Here is a 25,551-nt window from a genome sequence, read left to right as displayed (position 1 = left end):
ATAACTTAATTGAATAACTACTTTGTTTAAAGCACTTCCGGTGCTTGTGTAGATATGCACTCACACAGAGAAAATTTACAAACGTTTACAGAAGCCCAGCACAGCATGACCAGCGCAGCACCAAAGCGTATACGTAACCTACATATCTTCGCTTCATATCCGAATATGTATGTATACATGTGTAGGGTGATGCAACAAGAACGGAAATTTCGTTTTATAAACAAAAGACCACTTTTTTTAATTTCATCATTTGTTTTAGTCTAGGGCATTTATGTATGAAGCACAATATTCGTTAAATACCCACCACGTCTCCGCTGGCCACACAAGTTCCGCAAATCAAATCATTTATAACATATACGATTTCGATCTTCAGTTCTGGAATCGCATTTAAATTATTGGCATAGAGAATACTTTTCATGTAGCCCCAGTGAAGGAAGTCCAATGGGATCAAACCGCATCTTGGATGACATGAGAATTTTCAGTACCCTAAATGCGGCAGTTTCACTTGTTAAGGTATTCGTTTAAGTGAAAATATATGTTGACCGAATGAGTATCGCCGCACATCGCCTTGTGCATGCATTCATGCATTCATATACGCATAAGAACATACATACATACATTTATTGTTAAGCAACAGCTCGTTTGTGCTGAGTTGCAACAATTCAAGTGAATTGAGTGACAGGCGAACAGGCATGTGTTCCTCAGTTTCATTAACGAGCATCGGCTGTATTGCATGATGGAACGGATTTACTCGAAACAGATTATTCACTTCGACAGAAAGGGTGCAACCAGATAAACGGTAGTTATGGCAAAGTGAAAAGGATAAGAGAGATGTAATATAAATCCACAAAAAAAAATGAAAAACAGAATACAAACGAGATTATGGAAGTACATTTTTTAAAGGGTGTAAAATGGAAAAACAGAATAGAAGAATGACAGAGAAAACAATGGCATAACAAGCCAAAGAGTATGATAAGCGATAATATCAGAAAAGCTATCATAAAAACTTTTTAATTTAATTTGATCTTAAAAATACTCTATTCTTAAAATCAGCAGGAGCCCTTTGGTCAGTCACACAGTGCTCGGAGTTAAAATTGTTTTGTTTGGGAAAAATTCAAGATATATATTCTAAATAAATTCAAGATATATATTCTTTCTCACTCTCTCTCTCTCTCTCATTCTCTCTCGGGTCTCTCCCTCTTTCTTTGTCTGCGTTGAAAGTTTCACTTCTGTTATGTGTACTACGCTACATGCTCTTTTTTTATCAAAATATATATAGACCATACTACAACAAAAACTCTATAACTCAAGATTTGAAATTTTGTATAAAATTTCAAAAAATTCAAAACTTTTTCATCAAAATTTCTAACTTTTAGTCAGAGTTGTTAGAGAATTGTACCACATTAAGAATGTGAAGGATGTTATACCAGAATTCAATGGGGTACAAAATTGCATACTCGGGATGTTGTTAAAAATTCTGAATAAAAATTTTAAAAGTTTTTGAATTTTTAGTAATTTTTTCTAAAACTTTAAGCTTTTGATTATATGGTTTTTGTTATAGTAGAAATTATATGTTTATAAAAAATTAAAAAAAACAACAATCAAAACTTCGAAATATGAGGCGCCACTTTTCTTATGTACACAGGTGTACATACATATGTGGTACTCAAATAAATCAAAATTATGTCGTCTAGTCAACTGTTTCTCGCTTTTGGCGCTCGCGATGGTGGCTCGCATGAACGCACATATGTATGCATGTGGTCTGAGTAGATTTTGGGAATTACATTAATGTAATTCTAATGTTCCATATAATTAATGTTATTAGCTGCAAACCCACTCAAAAGCAAATAAGTAAACAGAGCTGACTTGTATGGGCATACGCATGTGTAAATATTCGATATGCGTACGCGTCTCAGCAGGTCTATCTTATTTTAATGCATTTTGCTTAATGAATTTGCCAACTGCTGCAGTCTACGCTTGAGTGCTGCATACTCAAGCTAAGAAAAGAGGTTCTAGTGCCAATAGGTATGACAGCCAAAGATTTAATTACGAAAAATTTTCTAAAAAACTGACTGCTATTCAAAGGATACCTCTTTCTAAGTGGGCAGTATTTAAACCATCGTCACCCAAAATTATGCCTCTTGTGCACCCATGAACCCCCAGACAGTCGATATCGGCTCGATTGTACCGCTTAATTGTAGGAAATCTGTGTTTCTAATTTTTCTCCAGAGCTTCAGAATTTTTTTAAGGTCTTTAAAGTTTTTTGTATTTGGACTCTGCATTTGAAAAATTATTTTAAATCTATTCAAAAAAAGATACTGAAAGAATAATATGAAAGAAGTTTCAAATTATCGGTTTTCAAAGCGTGTGAAATATGTTTTTCATCAATTGCTGAAAACTTGTTCTACTTAAAAGGTTGATGATTTACAAGGTTTGTCTTTTAACTGTGGTGAACAAGAAAATTGTGAGGGGAACTTTGGCTGCCACGTCACTTGGAGATTCAGCAGCCGAATTCTGCACGATCATTTCACATGTATTCACACAATCATCCAATAAATCATTATTCAGACATCAACGAGGTGTCATTGGTTGATTCTTTTCGTATATCACCAACACAATATCAGTTTTTTTTATAAACATACCCCAAGTGGCGTCAACCAATCAGCTCATTCTGTCGAATTCACTGAGAGCCGAATAACGGTCTGTTAAAGAGCACGCCTCAAAAAAAAAACTAAGCTCTGTGAGCTCTTCTCCAATCCTGTGGAAAAAGTCCCGCGCAGAGCGACTTATTCAAAATTAACGTGAATGGCTTTGAGCCCGAGAACAGGTGATAGAGATGGGCATCATCATCATTGGTTATGGATGAGGATTTCAGAATGGCACTCGCTTCTTTAATGCCATCTTCGGTGACGAATAATGTGCCAAAGAACAAAATAGATCAATATCCGAATCGCTTACAAAATTTTCATTAAAATATTCCGCAAAAAGTTTTGCCATTTCTCATGCGGAGCTGGCACGTTTGTCCCTGTAAGGCGATTGTTTTCGTTTAATAAAAGTGCAGAAAGCTTTCAGGTTCTTTTTAATATTACGTTCGAAGTTCCAAATGTACCTATTACACAAAACTTTATCAAGCCTCCTAAATCCAGCCAGCTTTCATTTGTAAACGTTATAAAAATCCGAGCTTTTGACAACTTGGTATTTTTTGTGTAACTTATTGCTTTAACTTTCTATGTATTATACCAGGATAGCTTGTGCATAAGGGTAACATGGGATAACTTGAGTAACAGGAACATATTCTAAGAGGAAATATTATCAAAGGAACCAAATTAGCAAATAAATCAGTCAAACTTTGGTAATATGCAAATTAAAGATTCAAAATAACACTTATTAACCGTAACTGAAGAGGTATTTAAAAACTCATAGAACCCTATATCTAGAATTATTGGAACATAGTTAATACAAGCCGAAGAAATCGGAGAGCTACCTTGATTTTTATAAAAAAAAAGATTTTATTAAAAGGTAAAGCCATGTGCTAGGTTTTTGAGAATTGAGTATATAGTATATAGTTTGGCTATATTAAATTCGGCCCGGACCGAATTTAGCCTTCCTTACTTGTTTTATAATAATATTTTTCTCACGCGCAAAGTTCAATCACCCTTGTGTTTCCAGTGTTTTGTTGCACAATAGCTTCAATGAAATATTTATACATTTACGACTTCTGTTTAAGACAACTGTGTCAATTATGTTGATTGTTTCTGTTGTGCTTTTCATTTTTTTAACTTTATTACTTGGTATAAATATTCTATTTGTGTGTGCATATACATTCTAAATATAAACATTTTTTGTTTATTTACATCTCGTTTAAATTAATGTGATTATTTAGCTTTTCTTTATTTATCGCCCCAGTGGCCCAATGGATAAGGCACCGGCCTCCTAAGCCGGGGATTGTGGGTTCGAGTCCCATCTGAGGTACTGAACTATTGTATACATTTTTTGGAAATCGTTTCTCTGTATGCAAATAAAAAATAGATAAAAATGCATTTCGTGAAAAAATGTAGTACATAGGTCTGAGGTCAATCCGTGTGTCATTGATAGGTTTTAAGCAAAGTGTGTTAGTTTTCCTAACAAGAAGTTGCCAATTATTTTTCTTGTAGAAGTTTGTGATATTTTTCCATAGAAGTGGATGTATTTGAGTTTTGATTTCAAATATTAAAGTATATGTGTATCACTTGATATGTTACAGTATACATAGATGTATGTGTGTTTATGTTTTTATTTTTTTTAATGATTTTTGATTGCCTTCGCATATTAAATTTACGTATTTCTCATATTAATTAAACCGGCCTTGAGCTCACAAAATAACAATACGACTACGGGATACCTTTTAATTATAGCAATTTTTTTAACAAGTCAATTTTTTTTTTATTTTAGTGAGCATCAAAAGCGATACACAGCTGGAATATTAAAGTATTTTTCGAGATCCATCAATGGTAAAAAAATAAAATAAAGTTCAAATGTGACAGAACATATTAAATTCTGATTCCATTAAAATAGGGCTTACAAATCATCAAAAAAGTACCGGAAATGTGCAAAAATTTTATTGGAAAAGGACTCAAACAACTAGCAAATAAGAATGGATGAATGTGACTCCAAAGTGGCTCTTGGAAAGGTTCAAATAACACTTCAAAAGAGTTTCGAAATTCACTGCAAATGAGTCGCAAAACGCATTTGGAGCCATTTTTTAGATTCTTTTCAGCGTACGCCCATAGAGCTTCAAAACGATTGCTTTAAGACGGAAAAGCTGAGATATAAGAAGGTTTATAACTCATAAAAGAGTTTTTAGTATCGTTTTCGCTTTGACGCCCATATTTTAGTTAGGGTTGATGGCGCTGGCATGCTGCTGTAATGTATAGGTCATTTCAGTGTATTAAAATGTTTCCGAGAAAAACTCTTGAAAATTTATCTCCTTTTTGACACTTCACATATAATCCCGTGTATGTCATATATGTGGACCAATTTAATTGCTTCCAATGCACCATTGCTAAAGAAACAAGCCATTAAAACATGGTTCAAAATGTTGCTTTGAGCTATGACACTTTCGAGCTATGACACTCTATCTTCGTTACTATGGCAGTCCAGTCTCCGCAGACGGAGCGCCACTAATTCCAGACTTATATTTTACACTGTTGCAGTAATAAAGAAATAACGATACGTTTCCTCTTACAAGCCAATGTTGAATGCTAATCTCTTGTGATTGAAAGAAGAAGTGGTCGAAAATCCGTTTCAATCTGGGTCAAATGAAAAAGCAAAATTCAACCGGTGATGAATTTGAAAAAGGAAAATTGATTCATGCAAAATTAAAACATGTTTGGTAGAAAGTTTACTTAAGTGGTATAGGTGTACGTACACTTGTGTTTATAAAAATAGCGGCGCGACATATTGTAACGTTTTATTTCTTTTTAAATAAAAATATAATTTATGTTAAAACCAAAACATTTGCAGCATTCGTTATATGAAAGAAAATGTATAACGAAATGCATAAAAAAAAAATAATAATAATAATAATAAGATAAATAATAATAAATTTTAAAGAGCCTGATTAAAAAGTTTGAACATTTTTTGAATTGTTTTCAAATAATACACGAAGTTTGGAACTTTAATATGATGGTTTTTGTTGTAGTATAAACTATATTTTTATATAAAAAAAAAAACAATTAATTAGACGAAAATTTGCAATATGTCGCGCTGATATTATTGTGCACACAGGTGTATGTAGTGTGTTTGTCTAGGCGGTAAAGCAATCGCTTTGTTACATCAGAAGAGTTTTGCTGCTTAACAGCCAACATGTTAAGGGAGACACTAACCATCTCACATCAAAATATAGTACATGCACTTTGTAGGTACAAATGATTTTCGCACACACGCATACTCGTATATGCATACATTCGTACGTGCATGGATACTCAACAAACCTCCATACATATTTTATATGCTTTCTTGGATATTGTCTGATGGAATATACTATGCATATACGCATGCAGATGCTATTCTAACCTCGTATTACTACAAATATTATTTCTGTTCCAACCCTGCAGATGAAACAACTATGCTGGAAGCGTTGTGCTTCTAGTATATATGGAGCGAAACTAGTTCGCGTTTCTCAGCCTGTCATAAGAGGCTACTAAAATCCGGCAGGAGAGGAAGGGGCTCGGCGGAAAGGTCCTTTTACACGCTGAGTACCTCCAGCCGCAGGGCTGTAAAGCTCAACACGTTCGAGACCAATAAGATCTTGATTATGGTATACTGGAAAAATTATTCGGATTAAAGAGTATAAGGGCTGATGAAAGTAGTATTCTATTACCTCAGGACAGGAGTGTGACACCTCACCGAAATGGTTGATATGGTTGTCAGGTCTTCATGTGCGTTCGATGCTACGTCCCCATTAAGTTGGTGGTACAAGTTCAGTTGAGACAACTTCTGAATAATGTCTGATTTTGGCTTTGAACACAAGCTCCCGCAAGAACTCGTGTCAACCCTCGCGTGGCCTCCCTGCACCTGCACGGGAATTACTTTTAAGACTGAGTACTTAGCACGTCCCAACCCTCAAAAAAGAAAAAGGAGGCTTCCGAAGAGAGGCTTAGAAAAACGGTAGTAGAAACTCAAATCGAAACACTGAAGCAGTCAACACAGTGTGCCACTCCTACACACACCGGACTACTATCGTACTATCATAGTTCTACAAAACAGGAGTTCATGCAAAAAATGAGAGCAACTATAACGTTAGATAACTGCAACAACATCACTATTTCGATACTTTTTTTTGGAAGTTAGATATAATTGAAAAAATCGTGGAATCTGACTACCCTGATTTGAATGAGGAGCTTTGTCTACGAGTAGTAGTCGTCAACTCCATAAGTCACGATTGTAATGCACAACATGTGTGATTTTGTGTCTGTGGGAAGGTGGAATAATAAACCGCTTTAAAAAAGTTTAATTAAAGAAAAGTAAACCTGTTTGTTTTACTGCATAAAGAATGGACACGAAAAATATTGGTCGGACGAAAATCGTCATACCATAACATCAAATTTATATCAGCTATCAAAACAATTTTTATTTTATTTTTTTCTTCATGAAACGTAAAAAAACTCATATCAATACTCTTTGTTATATAGAAAATGTCGCAATTTGTATTTGACTCCTCTCATTAGGCGATGGACATCAGTTTTTGTTACTACATCTGCTGCTTTCTGTCTATTCTTTAGCAGCAGTTTAGCTCATTTTTAGGTTCTTTTTCAGTTTTAGCAATTTTCCTTTAGCAACCGCCCAATATTTTGCAAGGGGTCGCAACAGTCGGGTGGGTTGTGGCCCTTTTGAACAATATTTACCTCGTGATTTTCATACTAGTTCATAGCAAGACGGCTATAATTATACGATGCTGAATCGGACCAGTACAGAACTGAGTCTTTATGTTATTTAATGAATGCCGGCAAACGGTTTTGCAAACATTCCTTTTTATAAATTTCTTGATTTATAATGTCCATGGTAATGAACGGTTTGCTTTTCATACCAGACTGGTAGATAGCTTGGCCAACCAAACATTTCTTAGGGCCCTTCTCAAATGATTTTAGCTTAAAGGCGCCTGGGACTCCTCCTTTCTTCAGTGTCCTGAATTTATTAAATTCTGCTTTGACGTATGTTTCATCGTTCATAACCACCCATTTATGAATATTTTGACTGTATAATTTTCGCTCACGTGTTTTATCACTCTTATTTTGTTTATCATTTGAATTGGGTCCTGCAATCTTTTTACGTAATCGTAAGCTTCCACTTCTGCATACTTCTCGGAAATATCCTTCCGACATACGGACCTCGTTTTGCAGCATCTCGAAGTGAAAGGTCAGCTTTTTTCGAAATAATGGTACCATTTTTTGGCTTCTGTTTATAGCGCAAATCGTTTTTCCTTCCACTACCAGGCCTTCGTTCCACCCACAAAGTTTCATTCAACTTTTTACCACATAAGTTACCGTATTTTTCGGACAATGTAAAGTTTTTGCTTTGGCTTTGTGCGACAAATGATCATTTACTTGCTTTTTGCGCGCAATCATCTCCGTAAGCTCACACTTAACCGAATACATTTTGAAGAATACATAGAAGTTACAAAAAGTGAATACGCCAAATTAATAGAGACAACAAACACTATGAATATGTGAAGTTATTTTTTAATTACAGTTAGTTTTACGCCATTGAGGAGTAAACATAAGCGACTAGTTTTTTTCGTGTCCATTCTTTAGTCATCTTTCAGCTCAATATAGTGCATCCAAAGTTTCTGGAATATTTTGATACCCTTCAAATACTATATTTTCTAAAGGCCCTCAGTAGCATACGCCTGTTCTTCTGTAAATCTTTTCGCTCAACTCAATTGTTTTCGTTGTGATGAAATTATATCTTCATATTGGGAATAGAAAGTAGTCGCATGGAGAAAAATCGGAAGATTATACTAGACAAAAGAACACTTCGTAGCTTAATTCATAACATTTTGCCAGTATGACTTTGGATTTATACGGTAGTGCATTGCCCTGGTGGAAGATAATTTTTGTCTTTGCCGAAAGTGATCGTTTTTGCTTCGAATCCATTCAACATAAGTAATATGTGCTGCTAATTTTATTTTTCATTTTCAAAGTTGTTATGTAATGTGAATGGCGCCCCAACTGTTATAAAAATATGTCATCTTGATAATAGAGAGTCCCATATTCGCCTTTTTACTTCGAATCAATACGGGAAATGCACTATTTCGGTTATATCCTGTTGTGTGTTGCCAATGGAGCAATGTCAGCCGTGTAGTTTTTATTTTGTTTTCATTTTAGTAATGTAATTATAAACATTATATATTACAATTTGTTTTTTTTTTTGGTCAGGAGGTGTAAATCAAAATGTCTAAAACATCATCAAAGGTGCCGTCACACCAATGGTATGTGGGGCATGCTCCCACTAACACTATAACATTCCTCCTCCTCGGCTGATTTCCACCCTGGAACCGCGTTAGCATTTCTTCAAGGTGGAGCCGCGTTTATGTCTATTGACACGACAGGTTCCTGCGTCCAGGTTCCGCTCCTGTAGGCGTATGGAGATTTTACGCCATCGATAGTATTCACTCCTCCCACTGGCGTTGAAAGCGGTTTTGGGGGAGTGAAACATCGGAGAATATGCAATAGTCCGATACTCACAAACTATTGTCTTATCTTCAGTTCGGTACTGTTGTGAGTGTTTGGCTCAAGCGTCTATGCCTGCCTTCGGTTTGTCTAAAACAATTTATCTCCACTGTCCACCTGCTAGCAAAGGTACCAAAAACTTTGTAATCAACGAATAGTCTTTATATTTATAAGGTTGTTTTCTATTTTTTTTCCTTCCTTTTTTCCTAAGAATTTTCGAATTAGGACTTAGCTGGATTAAGTACATTACACAAGAAATAATCTAGCTGGTCTTGCTACCTAATTAATTTAATATCTTAATAGTATTGAATACTTAGTCTATCTTTCTGTTTCTACTGCTGCTGCTGCTACCGCTGTTGTTGCTGCCTAGCAACTGCTGCTGTCGTTTCTGCGCTTTCCCTTCCCAGTCAATGCGGTTGAGCCTCGTCAGGACTGTAGCCGCGAACGTTATATTACAATTAAAAGGCACTACCGCCGAGAGCTATCGGTATGTTGTTACTATGGTAGGCCTTTTAAATAATAGATTTTAGCCCTATACGGCAAAATCAAGTTTTTTCAAAAATTTTCAAAATTTCTTTTTTTCTTTTCAAACCAATATATTCTAGAGAAAACCCGATTTTCATAGTTAGCCTCCAATTTCGAGACATGAGCCTTCGCAGTTCGAAATGAGGGCTTTAATAAAAATTTATTTGAAATTACTGTGAGTATACTGCTTCCTCTGCTGGTGCCTTTGGCTTTAATGCACTCCCTTAAAGCATATTACCTCTTCCGGACGTTAACTATGTTATATATACGTTGTATGATCCCCGTTCAATCATTACTCCGGCTGGCAACTTCCACAACTCTCCTCTTATCTTGGTCCGAGCATACCTTGAATTTCTTCTCAATTGGCTCCGAATCTGAATAATTTTAAAATCAGATTTGTATTAAATTATTGTGAAATTGTTGAGAACATACACAAGTGCCCTCAATGGCTTGTAAATTCGAATATTTATTTTTCGAAGTACAATTAACTTTTTTTAAGTAGGTACATTCAATAACTAAATGGAACTTTATATGGCACTTTTTCGATTATAATTATTTTGAGGTATATCTGTTGTATTTTAAAGTTTATTTTCACCATTTCGAAGGCTTACACCATTTGATTTGAGTTCACAATGCCATCTATTCCGACTTATCCAGGAACTTATTGAACCACCCTCGTTTCTTTCAATATTGACACTGTCACAAAAGTTCTATTGTGGTTTCCAATTGTCGAAATGGTACAAATATTGAAGCAAGCTGTATATTTCACTGCTTTGATTTTTCCTTCAACGACACACATAAGTAAGTACATACAAGTGGGCGCCTAGGGTAATGTCCCAGAATGTTTGAGTAATTTCAAAGGAATTCGGGCAAAATCTCGTACAACTTCGTATGCATTGTGGCAAACACAATCGCACTTTGTGGTTGGTATGTTAAGTATTTTGAGCTTCAGAATTGTAACCACAGCCAATTGTAGGCATTGTTGGAAAAAGGCGTAGTTACATATTTAGTATTCATACTCGTATTGACGTTCCTATATGTACACATATCTAGGTAAAGTAAGGGGACAGAATTAATACAAAATGCAAAGAAGAGTCTAAAAAGAGACGCCAACAGACAAATGTGTAAATGATAAGATAAACTGTATGTAAAATAAGAAATTTTCATTAAATTGTTTAAGAAAATTTTAAGTTCACACTAAAAAAGATTTATAAGAAGCTCTTGGTTTTGAGGAAACTAAAAAAGCATTTTTGTACCACAAAAGCAGACTGTGTAACTAAAGTTTATAAATCTTATTTCTAAGAGGGCGACTATTTAATATTACTTCGAATCTTTTTATAAAAATGTGTTATTTGTCAATCATATTTGGCACTTCTGTACCAGACAGCGACAATATAAAAACAGACAATGAATTGAGTGCGTAAAGGTCAAAATGAACATTTTCATCCCTCAAAATAATTTTTCTTATTTATTTTTTTATTCATTTTTTAATTTAATGATTAATTTGGGGCCACCCTGTATTAGGAGATTGCATTACCCGATCGAAATAAGTGATACCATGTATCAAATTGAAAATTTATACATATACTTAATTTTATACATATACTTAATTTTGATCAAAATGAAAGGTTTTCAAGATATTTATAAAGATTAAAAAACATATATTTTTTGGCAAACATCTGCAAATGTTAAATATATATAGAAAAATGGTTTCTGAATTTATTTTTTATTTATTTCTTAAACATTCCAGAAAAATATTGAGGTATAAATGAGAAAAAATCCTCCTCAATGACCTTGACTGTAATTTAGCGAGTTCTGCTTCGCCTAAACTTTGTGTCATTAACCATTTCAACTGAGGATGTAATTAAAAATATTGGTGATCCTAGGACCTCGTCTCAAACCAATGTAGATGGTCTCTCAGTTTGTTTGTTAAAAAAAAAACTGCTTATGCCTAGCTGAGCCTCTTACCTTTATTTTCAATTAATCTCTGTCCTAAGGTATATTGGTTGAGGATTGGATACAAACGTCTATAACTCCGACCTTTAAAAGTAAATAAAAACAAAAATGATATCTGCAATTATAGGCCGATCTCAAAGCTGTCTGCAGTTTCCAAATTATTTGAGATTGTTGTAAATGCTCCTTTGCCGTTAAAAATCTCGTTCTCCAAGCCACATGGGCTCGTCATCAATTGCTCAACGGTCACAAATCTGGTTATTTTTAGCAGTTACTGCTTTTCTGCTTTTGAAAATAGGTCTCAGGTGGATACTATCTACAATGAGTTCTCGAAAGCTTTTGACGCAATGTCATATCGTTTGCTTCTTCTGAAATTTACCTAATTTGATTTTCATTCAACATTCTTGTCCTGGATAAGATCTTACTTAACTGATAGGCGCTGGTTTGTAGCTGTTGACAACGTTGTTTCAACACCATTCAACACGTCCTCAAGTGCCTCCCAAGGGACATCTTGCGACCCCAATTTTTTGTTCTTTTCATTAATAATATTAGCTCATGCTTCAAATTTGCCAGTTTTTTGACCTGGAAATATTTGCAACCCTCTTAGATTTACACGACTCAGCCAACCTTCAATCTGACATAAATAGAATCAATAAATGCTTTCAGCATACTTCTTATAGTATTACTAGCTCTGTCTTGCAATCTGTGAACCAAATGAAGCACCTTGATGTTGTATTTGATTCCAATAATATATGATATATACAATAATAGCAACGTCGATTATATTCTTTCGCGCTTGCATTCGATGTTAGCTTTTATCCGCCGAAACTTTCAAACCTTTACGAACCCTTACACAGTTAAATCTCTGCATGGTGCATTGGTTAGGTCTAGTCTGGAGTATGCAGCGTTTATTTGAAGGCCTTGCACCGAAATTCAATCTAACCACTTTGAACGATTTAAAATTATTTTACCACAATTTTATCGCTGCTCTCTAAATTTTTCACTACCATTACCCTCTACATATAGTATATGTATATGGGTTCCAGCATACTCGGTGGTCAAGGAAACGAAGGTGCCGATGAATTGGCCAACCGTGGATCAGCGGTTCCCCCACAGGCCAGAGTCAATAATTGGAATCAGTTCCAGAGGAATTATGAATTGGATCAGCGATTATATAGGCAATCTATGTACATAAAGAGCGATGGTCCGGTCTAGAACGCTGCAGAACTTTCTACTAAAACTTGGAAGGAAAGACGTTCGGTTGATGGTCGGTATCATTAGAGGACACAACCCATGGGGTCAGCATATGACCACCATTGGAATCATCGAAGGCCCAATGTGCCTGTCATGCTTGGAGGAGGCGGATAGCACTGAGCACTTTCTCTATGAGTGTCCTGCCTTTGCTAGAGCAAGGCTACGAATTTTGGGTTCCGATGATGTGGGAATGAGTAATATTCGTTCTCTAAAACTGGAGAATATTTACAGATTTACCAAAGAATCTGGAAAGTTGTCACAGGACTAACTACCTTTGTCTCCGTCTCTATTCTTTCCTAACTCTTTCTCTGATACTTTTCTCCTTCCCTCCTTTTTAGCCTGAGTGTTTTAGGAGCCACCAAATCTCCTGGTGCTCCTTGGCTCAACCTTTTCAAATTTCAATTTCACTACCCTCTTATTTTTCTCGTTGCCAACTTATAAGCCTTCTCACACTTGAGGGCAGAATATCCATTTTAGGATGCTCGATTGTCATAAACATCATAATTGGCGCTATTGACTATCCTTCTTTTTTAGCAAACATCGATTTTAATATTACCTCTAGAATTCTTCGCCATTCGGAATTCGATAAAATTGCTTTTTCTAGAAGTAGTTATGGTGTCAACTTGTGTTGAACTAAATTTAGTCTTCGGTGGTTTAGATTGTGATTCCACGCAATCAAGATCGTCTTTAGTTAAATAGTTACGAATGTTTTTTTCTGCGCCAATGTCAATATTTGAAATAAGTCTTGACCAAGGCTAGAAATAGATATAAGTAAATATAAGTACATATCTAGTCTGTAAGGTTCTTGTAATAATAGACTTAAATAAATAAATAAAAAATATGATATGAAAGCATAAAAAATTTTGAAATGCGTAAAATATGGCCATCATCAGTTTTTACGGAGCATCAGTTCCATCTGATTTTGGAAATTTTTTACAAACTTTTTGTTTGAACAAATTACATCATGACTAAATTTGTCTCATATCAGGATTTCACAGTAGTAAGGAATGAAACTTTGATCTTTAAGACTGAAAGTAGTTTTATCGATGTACTCTTAACTTGATAATACAAATCGAAAATCAGAACAAACCATTCCCACAAATTAACTCCATTTTTTGCTGACATCTATATTTTATATCTATTTAATTGCTCCATAGCTTAGCACGAGTTGGAGAAGAGTAGCGAGGGTGCTAGCTGAGCTCCTGAGTGAGCTCGTTTACGTATTTATTTATTTGAGCTCGTCAGCTCGAAAGGTTAGTTTGAGCTCTCAAATGTGTGAGGCTAAACACCTCCTAGCACTTTAAGGTGAAAAGCTCAAACGATCGACAAACACTTCTTTGAGGAACTTGAACATCTCTGTTCCATAAACGTAAGGAATTTATTTTGAACGACAATTGACTTTATAGGCGGAGGTATTTGTAACAAAGGGTCGGTTCAACAAATTACGAATGGAACGAATTTCTTACAATGGGTGAAATAAGAAGTTTTGAGGGGTTTTCGCTATATTTCGTTACAAAATGAAATTGTCCGGCGAATCTTCAGTTCTTCTTCTCATGTGATGCTTTTTCATGGCAGAAATACACTCGGAGGTTTGTCATTGCCTTCCGAGAGGGTGTTCCATCGAAATTTGAACCTACATCATCTCTGTATTTCGAATGGTAGTCACGCACCAACCCATTCGGCTACGGCGGTCGCCTGATACCCTGGTTTTATATCCTCGCTACTTTTCGTTAGATACCCAATCTGCTTCTTTAATTTTCGCAAAGTTTTCCAATTGAAAGACCATTGTCAAAGCAGAAGTTACTGCACAAATTCCATTCCGCTCCAGCATTTTCAGTTTCGGAGACGTCGGTGAAGAAATTTTCTTACAGAGCCCTCCGCCCCCCCCAGATGGTGACTGTAACTGTATCTATTACTCCCTTGTAGAAAAGCTTATGACTTCAGGTATCAGTTTGTTATTAGGTGCCAAAAAAACCTGCCTTGACCATATTTTAAACAACTCTTTGTGCCCGGAACTCCGATCGTCGTGCCACATTCAAATATTATCATTTTCATTGCCTCGTTATGGATTGCTAAATCCAGGCGTAGCTTGTCCAACAATTTTTACGTACTAATGGCGTCCGTAATGCCTATACACACGCACTCCTTTGTAGCCTGCTTAATATAGAAACCGTGACTTTGACCATGACTCTGTGCTACAATACTACAGCAGCATACGTTTGTTCATATATCCAAGTCATGGTGGTACTGAAGTGTTTGTCAAATCTTCTAGTTTTTACCTCCAAGTTGAAAAACGCTGTAACAAACATATCAGACTTCACTAAACACCAAATCGTGAAAGAGTTTTTTTACGACTATCCAAACATAAAAAGATTGTTTAAAAATATTTCAATATATCAAAAATACATATGTATATACATCCCTACATTTGATTGTTAAATTATATTTTTAGCGAAGCTACTGCAGTGGCATGGAAGTTTGCCAGACTTAAATTGCGCCAACCTTAAGAGGATGGTGTAAGAAACAATTTAAAAAGAAACCAGTAAAGATATGTGGGGAAACGACGCCAGATTGCCGAAATCAATAAAAATTCAAGAATGGTGGAACTACATTCCTTGTAAAAACTGCTTATGCACTTGTAGTGAGCCACAAAGAGTAAAAGATGTGTTGAAGAGCAAAAGAGGGAGATAAAATATTAGGTCTTATTGTAAATTTCCATGTAAGAAAATATTCCCATAAATTGCAATAGAGTACAATAACACATTTTCCCCACTTTGTTTCTACGAGGGCGGGTCAATAAGTCCGTGACTTTTTGTATTTCTGACCTCTTTACTAAAAAAGAAGTACTGCTCCTGTCAACAGGCATCTGTCAGTTGACTCCTGTCAAAATTTGAACGTGCTGCGTCAGTAAGTTTGTCTTTTACAGCTACCTTTATTAGACTACCCAGTAATTCACAGTCGACCACAAACGCAATCGTGTAGCAACTTCATAGGAAGGTTTCGCGTTGTTTAATCGCAATATGGAGGAGTTTTTGCACCGTTTTGTAATCGCGGACGAAACATGGATCCATCACCACACACTAGAGACCAAACAACAGTCGAAACAGTGAGTTTCTAAGGGTGAATCGGCTTAATAAGCACACGAAATTCAGTTTTTTCCATTTTCTCCTCAAATTACTGGGTAGTCTGATAAAGGTAGCTGTAAAACACAAACTAACTGACGCAGCACGTTCAAGTTTTGACAGGAGTCAACTGACAGATGCCTGTTGACAGGAGCAGTATTTCTTTTTCAGTAAACAGGTCAGAAATACAAAAAGTCTCGGACTTATTGATCCGCCCTCGTACATTGTATCGAAATTTATGGAAATCTTTGCTTGCTAAATGTCTAACGTACAACATACTTTCGTTTTTGTTGCCGCTGGTAGTGAAAGTAGTTAAAGGTAGGACTAGAAGTACCTTCTTTTATTATTTTACTTATTTCTGCTTTATAGCTCACGAGGCTGTTATTGCATAGCACAATGTGGTGTGGGGCTAACCTTTTTTGAAATGAATTTGGGACTTATGACTAGGGAAACTTTCGTAAAGAGCCGCTTTTAGGATTCCACTTAGTGTGCCGCCAGTATTCCTCTTCGTAGTATTTACCATTTCATAAGCCATTTGAGAGGTGCAACGATTTGCTAGTGAATGAAGCGATAATCAAAAAGCATAATTTGCTGTATTCTTACATCAAGGGACATATTAAATGCTACTCGGTTAAGGAAAAAGTTTGTACTATTCTACTATACTATATTATATTTCATAATTCGTAGGCCAAACGGCGTACATACATTGGAAGTATCGTAAAAAAATCAAAATTTCGGATATTTATTTAATTTCCAATATAAAATATTATATGTGAAGTGGTATCCGTCTGAAGCTGTGAAGCACTAACAACACAACATACACACCTACGTTCACTATAATAGCACCGCCACATATTGCAAAGTTTTGACTATTTATTTACTTAATTTTTCTTTTTAGAAAAATATTTAACAAAAATATACATACAACAAAACCTAGACTCAAAGTCTCAAGCTCCATAGAAAATTTAACAAAATTCAAAAACAGCATTTTTGGAAAAATTGTTGTGGTGTAGTTTTGCAACTCATTTAGTTTTGATTTAATAAAGGGCAGGTATGAAATGCCTTGAAAATTGCGTTAATTTTTGACAAGCTTTTTTGTCCTTAGTTATGTGCATTTTCTCCACATAAAAACTACTTCAAGCGGTGATGCAAAAGGATTAAGATGCTAATGCGGCCGACGGCTGGTTCTTCTCCTTGGCCACACAGCAAAGCACCGGATAGCCTTTTGTTGATTAAACGATTTTATTCGGGACATTCAGCAACGTAGTGCCTCGCCAATTTTTGCACTAGCTCGTAATAACGCCTTCCTTTAGCTTACTGGGAACCTTTTCAGAGTTCCAAATATCCTCTAGTAAATGGAGTGGTCATCGTGCACTCACCTCCGGATTAGTTTTGAAAAGCTCTAGATTGATATTATCTGGCCCTGATGCCTTATTAGGTTTTAATTCTCCCATAGCTTTTTCAGTTTCGCTCAATCAGGGCAGGTGGTCGGGATATCGCGTTTAACCAGATGTACCTATATACTTACAAAACCCATCATGATAATAAAATAAATAAGTGTATCTTCATTATGCTAATATGAAATCATTAGTCAATATATGGTAGTAAGTTAAGCATCTACTTACAAACATTAATTAGTGTATTATCTAATTTTTTGTAAAAAAAAATTTAAGGCTAATAATACATCTGTGAGTGCTGAGATTTTTTACAAACGTATTAAATATATGTATATGTACATATACATGGTAGCTAGAAATATTCATTAACTTTTCCTATGGCTGAGCTGCGACTTGAAAAGAAATTGTGGGCGTTTGATGGATTATGAAATGAATTCAGTGGCATGGGAAATGCGGAAGTTGAATGATGTATTGAGTTTTACTATATAAGTACACGATGCATTACAGACATATGGTATGGTATGGCATGTAAGCATTTCAAGGCCAAGCATCGTGTCGCTAATTTTCTTACCTTTAAATGGATGTGTAAATGTGAAGCTGAAGGCTTTGCACCGTATGGCATCGGATTATGCAATATGATGTTTGGAATTAAATTGGCTGCTGAAACAAAAGTTCAGAAACAAAATTAGTAATTTTTAATGAGCTACAATACTGCATACTTTGACTAGAGAGTTTGAAATGTTTATGAAAATTTGTTAATTTTTTTTAATTCTCTACAAAGTTTGAAATTTGAGTTACATATTTTTTTCTGTAGTATAAACAGTATTTTTATAAATTAATAAACAAACATTGAGTCGGCGAATAAGTTCAAAGCATTTTTATATTTTATTTTATTTTACAACGACTTGTTTGCTGTTTGGCAAAGGATAAGTATTCATTCGACATACCTTCTACTCAAATATGAACGAGACGTTATCAATAAAACGGTCCGCGGATGACATATGGCAAAAATAAATTTTTTAAAATTTCAAACAAATTCTTTGTTCAACTTGAATTTTCATCGTTAAATTCGAAGAACACACTCGAGCTTGACTTGTTTACAGTAGCACAGAAAACAAACTATGTGACATATCACGCTGAAATTTGCCATGTAAGCTTATAACAATCCTACCAAAAAACAAAAAAATTATTTTTTCCATACGTCATCCGCGGACCGTTTTATTGATAACGTCTCGTTCATATTTGAGCAGAAGTTAACTCTTTCTGCTCTACAAAACTATGTTAATTAGTTTTGAGGCTTAGAAATGGAATACCCAGGAGGCAAAAATCAACATTTTCCACACCTGCTCTGTTTTGCTTTTCACCGAGGTCAAAAAGCTGCCAAAGCAGCCCGGGACATTTGCGACGTGTACAAAAATGACGACTTTGATGTCAACGACACGCCCCGCAGCGGAAGGCCTGCTGAATTTGATGAAGAACGTCTCAAATCACTTTTGAAGCAGAACGGACGCCAAACCAGTCGTGAATTGGCAGAAAAAAGAGGTCATAAAACGATTCTCAATCACCTACGTTCAATCCGAAACACCGAAAAATCGGATGACTGGATCCCTCACGAGCACAACGAAAAAAAACCAAGGAAAGTCGCCATCAAATTGCTTCTCAGCATGAAATGCGCATTTTTGTACCGAAGAAATCGTGCCCATTCCACCAATATGAAGCAAAAACAGGAGTGGGTGGCTCCAGGAGATACGCCAAAGCCGAGAGTCAAGCCAGATCTTCATTTAAGGAAGACTATGATATGTGTTTGGTGGGACTGTGAGGGCATAGTGCACTGGGAAATGCTCGAAAAGAATGCCACGATCAACAAGGAGCTCTACACTGCCCAGCTACACCGCGTGAATGAGACTATTCGACTGAGAAGACTTGATCGATATGGTCAAACTATACTCCTCACGACCACGCCAGGCTCCATGTTGCATAAGTCTTCAAAATCGCACTGCAAGTGTTCGAATAGGAGATCCCTAGGCATCCGCCGTATTCTCTGGACCTTTCACCGACCCGACCGATTACCATCTTTTTCGCTCCCTGTCGAATCATATGAAGAGCGTTACCTTCGATAACAAGGAGGTCCTTAAAAACTGGCTCAACAAACTCTTTGACACCAGAGCAGGCGATTTTTTGGCAGATCGGCATCAACGAATTGGTCGGGAGATGGCAAGAGGTTGTAAAGAGCAACGGCCAATATATAATTGATTAACTTATTGATATAGTAACTGTTTCTGTTTAAATAAAAGCCTTCGGTAAAAACGTTACGAACTTATAAATCAATAGTCACAACTTTGCAATATGTGGCACTGCTATTATTATGAACACAGGTGTACATTTTCCATACCTATTAAATCCCAATATTCAGATTGGATTATTCTGCGATTCACAAATATGCTTTAGGCGAAAAATGGTTCTATTGAAGTAGCACAAGCTTGCGCATTTTACAAAGCGACTGTAAATATTTATTGGCAAACATACCGGAAGTTATGTGTCTGTTGTGTAAATTCAATCGCACATCGCACAGGTGTAGATTAGCTTTTGCAGAATTCTCTACTTAGTTAACATGTGCGACCAAATGGCCTTGATATATGTATAGCTATACGCACACATGCACACAGTAATACTTTGTATGTATGTAAAATTGTTTGGTTTTCAGCCGCACAATGCGTATTCATAAGCTTCCACACGAGTGCCCACACAAATGTATTATATGGTTAGTTTTCCCGTTGGTATTCATTATTACTGTGTAGATGAGTGAGTTTGTGTTATAGTTAATTGAAACTATTAAACGGCAACAATTAAAAGGTCAAGTCAGGTTTTTTATTGTGCACACATGCTCAAATTAAAGTGAAACTAATTAAAAGTGCTGCCAAAACTGTGTTGTAATAAAAATAAACTGTTGAAGTTCGAATTAGTAAGGATTTGTTCAATTTTTTTATGGTAATACAAAATCTACTAATTAACGTTAATATTCATAAAATAACTGTTAGTCAAAAGAGTCTATTTCAGGGTACACCGTGTAAAAAAAATCTTTTCCAGGAAAATTTGTATATGAACGAGAAGCTAAGATTGAATATAGCAATTCCGCAAACTCTGTTTTTCATTTTCGCATCAATTTAATTTTTCAAAGGACTTTAAAGTTTCAAAGGGGAAACTTCAACAGAGGTATCCGTTGCGTATATTTTTTTTTCTTGGGAAGAAACTTTAACTATTTTATTTGCGTTTTTATAAAACATCAAGAAACACGAAGTCGGGACATATGCTACTATATATATATACATTATGCATAATATTTCCGCTGATTACTCCTTTGCGGAGTATAGGTCCTCTACAAGGTATCTATAACGTACGCGGTTAGATGCTATTGTCTTAGCATTGCCCCAGCTTGTGTTTATAGAGGTTAAGTCATACAGGATAGACCTTCTCCAGATGGCTTCTCTTTCCAGTATATTTCAATCTGGGGCTATTTTTGTGATCCTGTGGGGCAGTTTTCCGAAACCGCGGCCAATCCAACTCCATTTTCTGCATGTTAGTTGGTGCAAGATGGGCTGCTCGTTCGTTTGTTTCCGGAGTTATCCGATACTTATTATCTTGGGCCAGTATAGTCTGCATTTTATCCCTAAGGATTGGTTCGTAAAGCATTGAAGTTTCTCGCTGTTCTTTTTCGACACAAACCACTTTTCCGTGTAGCAACGTCAACTTGACACATGCTTCAAATATCCTGAGCTTGGTATTTCTGAAAGCTTACGAGTTTGTCCAAATGTTTTATAGTGCAGCCCAAGTAGCAGAGGTTAACAACGAACTTCACTTCATTGTCATCCACCAGTACGTGGTTGTTGTTGGTGTGGTTGATTTTCAGTGCCTTGGTTTTGCGACGTTTATTCCAGCTCGACTTTGCGTGCCAGCGTTACTAAATAAAGGGTGATTTTTTAGCTATTATCTTTTTAAACAGTTGGTTTAAACAGCTGACGCACGTTTCGTGATTTGTTTCACTGTTAAACATCTTCAGTTTGGTCTATAATTTAACCATGAATCGTCTTACAAACGAACAACCCTTCCAAATAATTGAATTTCATTATGAAAATGCGTGTTCTGTTAAGAAAGTTTATCGCGCGCTTCTTCCATTTTATGGTCAGTTTAATCGACCCACTGAAGCGGCTATTCGAGCTATTGTGACTAAATTTAGAACCAAATTTACATTATTGGACATCAAACCACCAACACGCTTACGTAGAGTGCGAACTGAAGAAGATATCGCAGCTGTATCGGCCAGTGTTAATAATGACCATCAATTATCGATTCGTCGCCGTTCGCAGCAATTGGGCCTCTGTTACTCAACAACATGGAAAATTTTGCAAAAGGATTTAGGTGTGAAGTCTTTCAAAATACAAAAATTGAAGCCGAACGATCTACCGCAGCGCAGAATTTTTGGTGAATGGGCTCTTGGAAAGTTGGCCGAAGATCCACTCGAAAAATTGTGTTCAGCGACGAAGCTCATTTTTGGATCAATGGGTGCGTAAATAAGCAGAATGGTCGATTTTGGAGTGAAGGTCCGCCAGAAGAATCGCAATGTATGAAATGTATCCAATGTATCCAGAAAAGGTCACAGTTTGGAGCGGTTTATGGGCTGGAGGTATAATTGGACCGTACTCCTTCAAAGATGCTGCGAATAGTAACGTAATTGTAAATGGTGAGCGCTACCGTGAAATGATATCCAACTTTTTTTTGCCCAAAATGCAAGAGCTTGACTTGCATGACATGTGGTTTCAGCAAGACAGTGCCACATGCCACACAGCATGCGTAACAATGGACTTGTTGAGAGGCGAGTTCGGTGAACATTTTATTTCACGTTCGGGACCTGTCAATTGGCCACCCAGATCGTGCGATATAACGCCTTTAGATTATTTTTTGTGGGGCTATGTGAAAGCTCATGTATATTCAGACAAGCCTGCTTCAATGAACGCATTGGAAGACAACATTAAAGCATTCATATGTGAGATATCGGCCGAAACATTGGAAAGAGTATGCTAAAATTGGACTAAGCGGTTGGACCATTTGAAGGGCAGTCGCGGTCAACATTTGCATGAAATAACCTTCAAACATTAAATTATATGGACTGTACTATCGATTTAAAAAAAAATGTCATGCATTTTTCTGAATTTTACGTGTGTTTCTTTGAAAAACTTTCCTATTGCTCTTAAAAATCACCCTTGAGTTCGTCCCCCTCCCTTGCATATCAGTCAAGTTGTGCGATAGCATTTCTCTTTGGATTCTTTCCAGTTGCTTAGTGAGTACTAGCGTTTCCATGTAATGTCCCTGGGGCACGTGGTGAATCGGATTCATCCAGGTCGATGGCAAAAAGGATCGGTGAGAGGGGACAGCCTTATCTAACTTCAATTTTGGCTGAGAATGCGTTACTTAGGGTACCATTGTGCAATTTTGCCAGTTCAGAACTCACAGACAGCGCTTTGATCAGGCGAATTATTTTCCCACGAGGAATCTCACGTCTACTCAATGCAAGCCAAATTGCGCAGCGTTTAATGGTGTCGAATGCTTTGTTAAAGTGATGAAAGGCAACTATAGCGGCGAGCACCATTCGATAAATTGCCCGACTATTACCCATAGCTTGTTTGCTTGGTCGACGCGTCTGCGAAATCCCGTTTACTCATCTTCAAGCTTCAGCCTCCCTTGAAGAATTGTTGCTAGTATTTTGTAAACGGTGTTGAGTAGCGTTATGCCCCTCCAGTTACCACAGTCGCGTAGGTCGACTTTTCTTCGGAAGTTTGGCGATGATATGCTTGCTCCACGAAGCTGGCAGCTGCTCGTTGATTCACATTGCGGAAATATGTTGATGCAACATTTCAGCCATTGTTTTCGGGTCCGCTGACATAAGCTGCGATTGGATTTGATCTTCACCCGCTGCTTTATTTACATTTAATTTGGCGACTGCATCCTTAATTTCTTCTATACTTCGAGTTGCTGTTGGGATCTTCTTGTTCGTGTTGGTGTCCTGCTCGCTTCGCAGTAGTCATCGCCTCTGGTGGTCACATTGCTTGTTAGCTGAATGTGCTCCATTTATCTACGTACTTGGTGGGCAGAACTGGTGAGCAGGTTCTTGTTGCCTTATTGGATCGTTAATTTACCCACTATGTGGAATAGTTCGCGCATGCTGTTCATTCCAGCGACCACTTCGGTATCGGGTTAAGGGTCTTACCGATATCCCATTCACCTATTTCTGGGATTCGTGTGGAAAAATAATTTTCAGAATAGAATTGTGAACCAGTGTAACCTATATACTCTCCCTTTGCGTTCCAGGATGAGTTCCTAGAGCTTTTGGGTGCGCAAATTTTAGATCTCTCCAAGGTAGGCATGCATTAAGTCTAATTGTGATGCAACTAGTCCGCAACTTGCTCTAAATATCTATCGGTATAAGGTCCAATAGAGTCTCAAGAGCCAGCGCGCTTGTTATAAACATGGATACTGCCCTTTGTACCCTTTCCAGTTTGCTCTAGGATACCATATTTTTCAATGATGCCCAACAAACAGTGGCAGCGCAGAAGAGAATGAACCTCATAAGCGCAGTGTACAAGCATTGACTTAGTTTAGGTTTAATATACGAGTATAAATACCACAAATTTCTTTGGAAAAACTTAAGATTTCTGTATAAAGATGGCCACAATACTTCCTTTTTACATGAACATCGATTTCTTCACTTGCACATTCGGAATTAGTTTTCGGCATGAAGCTGAACGTTGTTAGTTAAATATATATATGTATGTACATACATATTATATATACATATATAAATACTCCTAGCTCAGTTACAGAGCAATATTAATTATCTTCTGTATACTACTATTTTTTTCTTTAACTAACCGAAATCCATTTTAACTCCCATATCAAGAAAGTTTTTAAAGCAAATATATTTTCCGCTCAGTTCTATTAAATTGCAAAATTACTTCTATTAACACATACCCCTCGCATAAATGAAGCAAACTAATGTGTACTTTAGCTCGCAGCAAAAAGTAATTCAAACTAATAATTAGTTCGAAAAGAACTCTACCGTCGAATATTTAACCCTTAGTGATAGTAATGAAGTATCTCTTACACTACGAGCTAAAGTTATTTAACAGGACAATATGTATGTAAAAAAATAAAATATATGACATAAGTAACACAGGTTAACAACGTTTCGTTCTAGGAAAGTGTAGGGTCATTTTCGAAGTAATTTTTTGCGTAGAATCCGAGTCCTGGGTTTAAATTGCTCTACCACGTCAGGATTTTCAGATATCCTAACCTAAAAATGCAAAAACGCTGTTTTTGCCCATTTTTGAGGTTATGTAGCTACGCAGATTTTGACCTTCATAAAAAAGTAAACATAGTATTTTAAAGTATAAGTCTTCCTCTTTTAAATGCCGTTGAGGTTGCTTAAATATCTTTATTTTTCACTGAGATATCGCATTTTGAAGTTTCCATGTTTGTGAATTTTTCGATATTCGAAAATCCATTGAGATAACATGAGACGTGATACGGTTGATTTCGATAACGAAAAATTCACAAGCATGGAGACTTCAAAATGCGATATCTCAGTGAAAAATTAAGATATTTGAGCAAACTCAACGGCATTTAAAAGAGGAAAATTTATGATTTAAAATACCATGTCTACTTTTGTATGAAGAGCAAAACCTTTGTAGCTACATAACATCAAAAATGGGCAAAAACAGCGTTTTTTGCACTTTTAGGTTAGGATATCTCAAAGTCCTGACGTGATAGAGCAATTTAAACCCCGGATTCGGACTCTACGCAAAAAATTACTTCGGAAATGACACTACACTTTTATAGAACATTCCGAACCCATTTTTTTGCAGACTTGTGTAATTGGCGCGTACACTCTTTTTGGGTGTTTGGCCGAACTCCTCCTCCTATTTGTGGCGTACGTCTTGATGTTGTCCACAAAAATGGAGGGGCCTACAGTTTTACACCGACTCCGAAGTTCAAATCTTTTTTATGAGGACTTTTTCATAGCAGATGAGTGTATTTCTC

At 36.4% G+C, this 25,551-nt stretch overlaps 1 non-coding gene across 1 annotated transcript; it reads left to right on the top strand.

The window, feature by feature from the left end:
- Positions 1–3,899: 3,899 nt before the first annotated feature.
- Trnar-ccu (transfer RNA arginine (anticodon CCU)) lies at positions 3,900–3,972 on the top strand. Its single transcript has one exon. It is a non-coding gene; the product is annotated as a tRNA-Arg (tRNA).
- The last annotated feature ends 21,579 nt before the right edge of the window (positions 3,973–25,551 follow it).

This window comes from Anastrepha obliqua, chromosome 2 (assembly GCF_027943255.1).
Source record: "Anastrepha obliqua isolate idAnaObli1 chromosome 2, idAnaObli1_1.0, whole genome shotgun sequence".
NCBI lineage: Eukaryota > Metazoa > Arthropoda > Insecta > Diptera > Tephritidae > Anastrepha > Anastrepha obliqua.
The sequence above is the reverse complement of the archived record's forward strand: the minus strand, read 5'-3'. Positions and strand labels throughout refer to the sequence as shown.